Source organism: Mus musculus, chromosome Y (genome assembly GCF_000001635.26).
Source record: "Mus musculus strain C57BL/6J chromosome Y, GRCm38.p6 C57BL/6J".
Lineage (NCBI taxonomy): Eukaryota > Metazoa > Chordata > Mammalia > Rodentia > Muridae > Mus > Mus musculus.
Genome location: NC_000087.7, coordinates 69904049 through 69914870, shown reverse-complemented (window position 1 = coordinate 69914870; position 10822 = coordinate 69904049).

The window sequence follows — 10822 nt, the reverse complement described above, 5'->3', positions numbered from 1 at the left end:
AAAAAAAGCAAACACACACACAAGAAAACAAAAAACCTTTACAAAATTCTAAAACCCTATAAAACACTAAAAGTATAAAAAGAAACAAAAACAAAACAAAACAAAACAACAAGAAGATCAAAAACACACAAAAAACTACAATTATCCTAAAATTATTCATAAACCCTAAAAAGCCCTAAAACCCTGAAATACCTTAAATTTCTAGGAGAAATCAAGATCTAAAATAAATAAATAAATAAATACATAAATAAACACATATATAAATACATAAATAAACAAACAAACCTCAACCCTACCAAAAACAAACAAACAAACAAACAAACAAACAACTTGTAAGGACAAAACAACCTCCCAAATTTAAAACCATTAAAACCCTAAAACTCTAAATAACCCAAAGGGCTTTACCCTCCTGCACCCCCCCAAAAAAAAAAAACCCGAAAACTGTAAAATACTAAAGAGCCCGAAAAAAAAGCCTAAAACATTAGAAGAAGTAAATAGAAAAAAAAATCTAGAATCTTTAAACAAATACTGAAATAGTCCTAAAATCAAAAAAAAAAAAAAAAGAAAAGAAAAGAAAAGAAAAAGAAAAGAAAAAGAAAAAGAAAATTCTGAAAATACACCTATCAGCTAGGCAGTCATTCAACTTACATATTTTAGCCTGCTTCTGAGTGCTGGTATTAAAGGGGAATAAAACTATACTTGACTCCTTTTTGTTTGTATAATTGTTTTCTAAAAGATTTTTTTTCTCTGTGGGTGAGTATATGTGTGTGTGTGTGTGTGTGTGTGTGTGTGTGTGTGTGTGTGTGTGCATGTGTGTGCGTGTGTGTGTGTCTGTGTGTGTGTGTGTTGTCCAAAGAGGTCATCAGATCGTCTAGAACTAGAATTGCAGGTGGTTGTGAACAACCATGTGGGTGTTAGAAATTGAACCCTGGTCCTGTGCAAAAGCAATCAGTGGGCCTAAGCAGTGAGCTATCTCCTCAGTCCTTTCTGCTTGCTCTAATCTCTACTTCACTATTCATCTTGCCCAAATATGTCTTTAATTCTTACTTCTTCTGTCTTTTTTTCTGTGATGAATTCTTGTTTGCTTTTCTCTTGCTTCTCCAATTACAGCACCAAGATTCTGCATTTCCTTTTGTTTTGGAAGATTCTCAAGGAATCCTAAATCCAGATTTTAGGGCAGTTATTTAAAATTCTTGCTGGTGATTCTGACAATGGTTTCCTCATTTTTTTAAAAATTAGGTATTTTTTCATTTACATTTCCAATACTATCTCAAAAGTCCCCACATACCCACCTCAACCACACCCCCACCACCACCACCACATCTTGTCCCTGGCATACCCCTGATTTAAGGCATATAAAGTTTGCAAGACTGATGGGGCTCTCTTTCCAATGATAACCAACTAGTCCATCTTCTGATACAACTGCAGCTAGAAACATGAGCTCTGATATGCTGCTAGAAAAATGAGCTCTGGGGGGTTTCTTTAGTTCATATTGTTGTTCCACTTATGGGATTGCAGACCCCTTTAGCTCCTTGGGTACCTTCTCTACCTCCTCCATTTCGGTCCCTGTGATTCATCCAATAGCTGACTGTGAGCATCCACTTCTGTGTTTGCTAGGCCATGGCAAAGCCTCACAAGAGACAGCTAAATCTGGGTCCTTCCAGCAAAATCTTGCCAGTGTATGCAATGGTGTCAGTGTTTGGAGGCTGCTTATGGATGGATTAGTGGATTGAAAACCACTAATTTGGACACAATGGGGCTACTGCTGCCAATGTAGACTGTTTATCCAGTGTTGCTGGTCAGAAATCTCCGTTCTTTGAAGGCAATGGGTTTTCCCAGAACAGGCTTCTTCTGAGTCCCCAAACTTCTGTCAACACCTGTTCACCTTGATGATGATCACTGATGTATCAAATGACCATACTTAGTAAATTAGAGTAATACAGTTTTCTTTTCCACCCTAGAAAGTGGGGATTCTAAAAATATGTGTACTAGCTAAAAGCAGTGATGGTGCTCTTCCTAGGGTTCCTTACATAGTGTCCTCCTTGGATGTTCCTCTCTGATCTATACTCACCATCTATGCAGCTTCCTCTCATGAACAGCACACATGATAACACTCAACACATCTGATCTTCAGTCAGCAGAAATATACTAATTATATTTCCCATATGGCCCAGTTGCTCATGATTCTGAGGCATAATCATACATGTTGTATTGCCAAACAAAATGACACTAATTGTCTAGTATATAATGAAGCATATTTTGTATGACTCTTTTCAGGAGTCTGTATATTCAATGATGAACACACCATCAGCAAATGAGTGAATTCTTGTGAGATGATGTCATCACAGAGGGAACCAATGGGCTAGAAAGAGAAAAGAGAGAGCCAAACTCCCTTTCATAATTAAACCTTTTCTATAACAGTATTATTAAATTATTTTTATATGTAAGTCATATCCCTCCTGACCCATTCAATTTCTTCCAAATATATTCACACCTGGGGATTAATCTTCAGAAAATTATTCTTGGGAAACACATGTGATTATTTCAACATCTATAGTAGTGTGGGGGCATTATTCTCCCTACGTCATGTACACTTAATATCTTTAGATACCTCCTTCCCTGTGATAGCCTTGCAGCTCACTGAGTGACATGTGCATTTGATGATAAATGATACACAAACATTGAAGCACCTTACCATATCCTGTCACCCATATCATGTACAACATAGCAAGAACCACACCTGAGTTGAAAAATACAAAAAATACAAATATATTTTATAGTGTCTTGAAGCTAAAATCCCCAAATTAATCAAAATATTATTTGGACTCTGTTACTTTATACCAGTGTTTTTTAAGTGTACAAGTTGCAGGCCTTTTCTGTGACCCTTTGCACAGGTTTATAGTGTCCTTTTACCATCTTCATCCTCCCCACTATCCTCCATTGGTATCAAATCTCCCCCTGCTGCTGCGCTTACTCTTCCAAAATACCTCCTATTTTTTAATGCCTCTTATTAAATTTATATTTTCACAATTGTCATTTTGAGTTTTACTTGTCTAACCTAATATATAGTATTTTAACGTTCCATCCATTTTTTTGAAAACAAAGCCCTGCACTAATACACATAGATGAGAAATATATTTCTCTCTCTCTCTCTCTCTCTCTCTCTCTCTCTCTCTCTCTCTCTCTCTCTGTCTCTCATTTTTAAGGCATTCATCCAGTAGTTGACATCTAAAATCACTCCATAGCATGTATGTTTCATACAGTGAGGCAATCAATATTGATGATATGGATATGTAGTGGTCCTTCTTAGATTTTTTTTTTGAACTTAAATCAACCTGGGAAGATAGAATCTCAGATAAAGATCCTCCATCACATTGGCCTGTGGCCACACCTTAAGGAATGATTTTTTTTTATGACTGTTGTTGAAGGATCTAGCTCTCTATGGATAGTGTCATATTCTATGAAGATGATGTACAGGGTGTGGTGGGGACCGTGGAATGTACTGAAAACGATTTTTTGTGAAGAACTGAAGATCTATGTGCCATGAACAATTTAAGTGTCCTCTAATTTGTAAGTAAATTTTATACATACCTGTGTCCAGTATTCTGTCTACACATATTTCAAAAGTAAAATTACCTCACCTATTTCATCCTGTTTTACTGCATTTAATCTCTGAAATTCCTTGTAATCAGAAGTGCTGGTAAATTTTAAAAACCTTTAAAATATGACTGGGAGATATCAGGTTTGTTTTAATTTTATCACAACTTTGTAAGCATGCCCAAGATCTATGTTTTCCTCTTACTTTCCAAAGAATCCATAATTCATGATTGCCATTGGTTTCAATATATGTCATTTAACCCTGTCAAATTCCAGGTTTTTTTGCATAAAAATAGTCCTCCTCTAACTGTGGGTTTTCATAAAGTGAAAATTGGTGTGCTATCCAGTGTGCTGCCTCAAAGAGTCTGGCAATATTTATGATAAGAAGCACAGCTTAAAGATAACCAAGGGAAAGGTTGGAACATGAAAAATAACCACCATGGATGTTGTCAAGTCAGAAACCGAAGACTTTCTCAGAACGAAAATAAAAACAAAAATGAAACAAAACAAAACACAAACCAAACAAATAAATAAAAATCCAACAACCAAACAATAAAAACAATGCAAGGGTGAAATTCTTTGGCAGAATATTACTCAGATCATCAGGCCTTTCTGTTAGGATTTCATTTATTATTTCTAGGAGGCCATATGAAAAGGTAAATTCGAGATCCTGAACGTTTCTGAGTGTAACTAGGGAAGGAACCAGCCTGAGAGGGGTTCTATGATGTAAGCTGAACTAGGGTGATGTCACAGAGCACTGGCTGGAGGTTGCGCATCTATTCCACTTGGAGGCACTAGAATCCATTGAAGGTGAGTTCACTATCTTCACAGTGGTGTGTCAAAGCCAGGTCATTTTTTCCCACAGGCTTTTGGTGCCTGGTCTCTATCAGGAGACAGAATCTTGACAACTTGGATATTTTTCTATGGGTAAGTATATTTATGTAGTAATTAGGACCCTCATAGCTACAGAAAGCTAAAAATTTTCTCTCCTACAGAGAGTTACTGTACAATTTACTTTCTCCATGTTTATTAGCTAGGGAGATGAATGGTCTAGGTTAGTTTATCTCCTGAATTTATTATCCTTGCTAACAATATCTAGATCACAATTCCACTAAAATGCCAAATCTCCTCTTTGTCCAAGTGCATGTTAGAAGATATTAGTTCTAAATGGCTGATATTGCCTCAAATTGTTGAGTTGTTCTTGAGTTCACTGATGCAATGGCTTCATCAAATAATTTTGAAGCTGGGTCAGGAGAAACAATAAAGAAGGACAGTGGTGTGCTGTGTCCCTGGGAAGATATTTGTGAATGCAGGCACTTAGCTCAGTCCTTACACGTACAAGAGAGTCATGGTGACCCTTCTGGCCCTTTTATTTTTTTTTCTCTTCTTCTTGATCATTGGGTGTAATAGTCATAGCACAACCTAAATTGACATAGAATTTCAAGGAGATGATCCTCATCAGAGACAAATTAACTCAGGGCTGAAGAAATAAATGTTGATCTGAGTATATTCTTCTGAGCTCTAGAGAATTACTTGTTAATTACACTATTTTTATGTCCTTGTTTTTTTGTTTCTTTGTTTCTTTGTTTGTTTGTTTGCCTGCTTGGTTAATTTTATTTGAGTTTCTGTATGTTTAGATTTGGCTGTCAGGAAAATCACTGTGTAGACCAGACTAGCCTTTATCTCACTAAGGTCTGCCTCACTCTGCCTCTTGAGTACTATGATTAAAGTTATGGGTCACCACCACTTCCTATTAACTTCTCCATTTGATTGTTTGTTTTGTTATTTTTTGTTTGAATTTCTCTTTTGTTTGTTTTTCGTTTGATTTTCTTCTGTTTTCTTTTACTTGTTGTTGTTGTTGTTGTTGTTGAGACAGGGTTCCTCTCTATAGCAGTGGCTTTCCTGGAACTCACTTTGTAGACCAGGCTGGTCTCTAATTTAGAAATCTGCCTGTCCTTGCCTTCTGAGTTCTGGGATTAAATGCGTGTACCACCATGGCTGACTTATTAACTTCTTATTTTTATAAAATTAATTTTAGGAGCTCAAATCTGTTTAGCATAGTCTTCTTCACATGCTCAGAAGTTCTCGTAGAGAAGAGTCTTGGTCCAGCATTCACTCCCAACCCATAACCATTGCCCATCAGGAATTCATATATATGACAGAGGCAACAGCATTGTGTCTGGCGTAAACGGGCAAGATCTTCAGTCCCAGGCAATGGGCAAGTATGATATTTGAAGAGAATGGAAGCCACTTAGACAGTGTGATCTAGCACAACAGGTCTACAGCCAGGTAGAAGACAATACCTCTGAAGAGTCTGAGCATGACATCACTCAAGAAGAAGAGTAGGAGGAAGCCTTCTTCCCAGGCCCTGGGGAATATTGTTGGCTGCAGAATTTCTCACGGGTGGAAGGAAGGTAATGAGCCTGTCACCCATTGGAAGGCCATCATTCTAGGTCAACTGCCAACAAACCCTTCTCTTTATTTGGTGAAGTATGACGGAATTGACAGTGTCTACGGACAGGAGCTCCACAGCGATGAGAGGATTTAAAATCTTAAGGTCTTGCCTCACAAAGTAGTTTTTCTTCAGGTGAGGGATGTCCACCTCGCCAGCGCCCTGGTTTGCAGAGAGGTACAACACAAATTTGAGGGGAAAGATGGCTCTGAGGACAACTGGAGTGGGATGGTGCTAGCCCAGGTGCCATTCTTACAGGACTATTTTTACATTTCCTACAAGAAGGATCCGGTCCTCTACGTCTATCAGCTCCTGGATGACTAGGAAAGGAAGGTAACCTCCACATCATTCCAGAGACCCCTCTGGCTGAGGCGAGATCAGGTGATGACAATGACTTCTTAATAGGTTCCTGGGTGCAGTACACCAGAGATGATGGATCCAAAAAGTTCGGAAAGGTTGTTTACAAAGTTCTAGCCAATTCTACTGTGTACTTTATCAAATTTCTTGGTGACCTACATATCTATGTCTATACTCTGGTGTCAAATATCACTTAAATTAAAAAAAAAATCACAAAGTACAGAAAAGTAAACTTATAGGATTGAAAAAATGTTTATTTTCCTGTGTTGGGTACCTATGGGTCTTTGACAACCTCAGTATCTTTGTCAATAAAATTTGTTTTGTTCTAAAAATTAATACGTGTGACATGACATGCTTTTAGTGAACACATTGTTGGAAGAGATGGACTATGGTGGAAAGAACATCAAAGCAAGATGAAAGTTGCAACTCAGGCTGTGAACAGTGCATACATCTAATATTACACAGGCTAAAATGGACAGGACTTAGATTCTGTGGTCTGCATAGTGAGCAAGGAATTGGAGATATGACTTAGAGGAGCAGGGATGCCAGCAAAAGATGGATTTTTAGGAAGAAGGGGAGAAAAACAGGACATAGATAGAATCTCTGGAATGAAGTCTGAGGGAGAAACAACAAGTTTGGGGAAAGAGTGATAGATAAAAGGAATGTGGCCTTGTTACACAAAGTGCAACCCAGAAAACTGATCCAAAAAGACTCAGAAATCAGACAAAATCAGGTTTCATTTGAATAATGAAACCAAATGAAACTTGTCTCTCATTTTAAGATTTATTATCTTTATTTATATGGGTGGGTAGTAGCTTGAGAGTATAGGTGACCACAGAGACATGAGTTGTCAGATCCCATGGAGCTGGCATTAAAGCTGATTGTTAACCATTGGATATGAATTCAAGAAAACAAATCCAGTTTTTTTGCGGTACAAAAGTACTCTTGACAACATGGTCATCTCTCTATTCCCATTAAGATATCTTTTTAAGAAATCCAATATTAACATGCAGAAAAGAGACCAGGTAGAAGTTAAGAAAGATTAAATTGATGGTAACCTTTAAAAACAATAAAGGACACACAAAGGAGTAAAGGACACTGAGGAACAAAAATATTCTAAGATGAAGTTCTCAAAATGTGAAGCAGGAGACCCAGGAAGAATAGAAATTTTCTGCAAGTAGTTAAAATTGGACATATCCACATTAGGTTCTTTGGTTTCTTAACAAATAGCCAGCTGATCAGGTCAAATAGTAATTTAAAAGAGAAAATGAGTATACGGTGAGATAATATATGGTGGAGCATGGATCCTGAGTGCTTTCCTTGAGCACTCTTTGCCTGGGATGAATCCTGTGATCTTTTGGATGTCTCTGTGGAGTGCCCCAGATGACCATCAAAATGTTCCCCATGGCCTGTTCCCCTGGCTCTCCTCCAAACATCTGACTCCCAACTTACCTATGTACCATTTCAGCCTGTCTATTCCCTGGAAATTCCAGTCTTAAATTTATGTGTGACCTCATTCTCATAAAACAGTGAAGGTGTACTCAATGCATATGCGCTGACCTCTTTTCTATGCCAGTTCTCATGGGTTTCAAACTCTATGAGGTTGCCCAATATGTTGGTCACTACTCCTGAGTAGCCCCTGTGCTTCATGGGGGTCTTACTGGGTCCCATAAGCACTCTGAGTGTTTCTTTTGTTTGTTTGGTTTTATTGTTGTTGTAGTTTTGTTATTGTTTTTGTTTTCTTTGGTTTTTTTTTTTGTTTTTGTTTTTGTATTGTTTTTTTTTGTTTGTTTGTTTTTAGTCAGGCTTGTCATGGACTAAATCATTTGTGTTTTTTCTCTAGAATAAGTTTAAATGCCAAATGACTTGAAAATACTCTCTATTGTTGATTAATTTTGGTATTTAAGAGAGTTTTTGTGCTAGCTGGATGTCTTAATTAGGGTTCCAATGCTGTGAAAAATCACTATGACTAAGGCAACTCATTAGAAACATTTCATTAGGGCTTTTCAACATTTCATTGCAGTTTCAAAGGTTCAGTCCACTATCATCAAGGAAGTAAACATGCAAGTGGCTGGGAATATGTGGTGGTGGAGAGGAAGCTTAGAGTCTTCTGCATGCAGGGATGGTGTCTTCCACACTGAGCAGAGCTTTAAAGCCTCACAGTTATATGCTTCCTCCAAAGAGGCTACACCTACTCCTATAAGGCCACACCTCCTCGTAGTCCAACTACATTCAGAGTGCCATACTGGTTTCATAGAAACTTGACAAGATCTAGAGTCTTGAAAGAGGAGGAGCCTCAGTTGAGAAAATGCCTCTTTAAGATCAAGCTTTTAGGAATTTTCTTAATTGGTGGGAGAGGACCCAGTTCATTGTGGGTGGTGACACCCTTGTGGTGGTAGTCTTGTGCTCCTCATGGAAGCAAGACTTAAGGAGCATGTCAATAAGCATCACCACTCCATGGCCTATGCATGAGCTTCTGGATCCAAGAACCTGTGTTGTTTCAGTTTCTTTCCCAACTACTTTGATGATGAACAGCAATGTGGAATATAAGCTGAATAAAACTTTTGCTATGGAAATAGCTCTTTGGACATGGTATGTCCTTACAACAATAGAAATTTTAAGTAAGACAATTTCTTAGAGAAACAAAATATCTAATAGTACCACTGTCACTTATCCTATAAGGACAAATAATGTGTAGGTGTTTTATTTTAATTTAAAGGTAAGATATTCTCATGTATATAATGACATGCAATTGTTCTAGTTTGCATCTTTCTCACACTGATGAATACTAACATCAAACATAACTTGGGAATATAAGGGTTATTAGCTTACATGTTACAGACTATTACCAAGGAAGGCAAAACAGGAACTTGAAGCATTACCAGGAAAGAGTGCTTATTGCTTGACCCTATCTTAGTCATTGTTCTATTGCTGTGAAGAGACATCATGGATAAAACAACTATTATGAAACAAAGCATTAACTGAAGGCTTGAATACACTTACAGAAGTTTAGTCCAACATCAGTTAGTGACCGCAGCACTGGAGCAATAGAACTATTGATCCTTAGACAGAGACAGATATTCTGCCATTACATTGGTTTCTTGAAAACTCAAAGACCACCCTTATTGACACTACCACTTCCTCCAATGAAGCCACATCTTCTCTCATTCCTTCTAATCCTTAAACACACTGCCAATCCCTGGTGACTAAATATCCATATATATGAATCTATAGGGGATATTCTTATTCAAACCACCAAAAATCATGTGGCATGATCAAATATTTTATTTAAATACAGAGTAAAAGCCTCCCTTTTATAAATGACTACTGATGAGCTTACCCACAGTTGCCTACCCTCACACATCGACCATCAAGGAAGAAAATGTCCCATAGACTTACCCAAAAACCAAGTGAATAGAGACAATTCTTCAATTGTTCTCTCTCCTAAGGTGACGCTAGATTGTCAAGTTGAAGATAAAAAAAAATCCCAGCACATTAAGGTTTATCCTGCTCCATAACCCACACAAACATTATTCATCCCAATCTCCTCCTTCTGACTAGGTATAGACCCACTTCCCTCCATGGCAGAAGTGAAGGGTAAGTACCTCCAACAGCAAGAATACTCAATAATAGGTGACAAGTAGTGAATATGTCTTATAGCCTCACAACACCTACATTCTAATGTGTGTTACACTTTCTGGGAGACACTCCAATCTGTCCAACTTCCTGCCAAGTCAGCTTTAACCAGAAAAAATTCTCATCAATTAATCCAATGACTTTTAATTGATTTATTTCTCCTGAGGGAATGGAGTGTTACCCCTTCATGGATGTATTGGTGTCTGATTCATAAGTAATAAAACCCACTACTATTAACAGCTAAATCACAGGTGCTATGACAAATAACAACTCACATGAGAAGCATCACATTTAGTTAAGCCTTTTCAGAAGTTTTATTGGAGTTTTATTTATGTACTATATAAATCCATTGATTTATTTATTTTTAAGTGTGTAATTTAATGATTCTAAACACATCTCACCACTGTCATTTTTCACTCATTTTTCTGGTACTTCATATGATATTGAAATCTACTAAAATACAATAGTGAATTCAGAAAAAAAGACCAGTGGTGAGGGTAGCAGCAAAGTTCTTGAGTCTCAAAGACAACAGATACCGTGGCTGAATATTCCAACTACAACAACTAGGTAACATTGGTTCTACACTTAGCATGCCGTTTCTAGAAAAAAAAATTAAAGAATTAAGCCATGTTTCCTCTGAACCTGACATGTTACTATCACAAATGAAAGAAGGATCCATGATCACATGAATATGAAAGGGGCATGAAGCAGCAAAATTGTTCAACTTATTGGCAGCTAGTCAGCATTAACACAAGAAGGGACAAAGACAATAAACAGCTT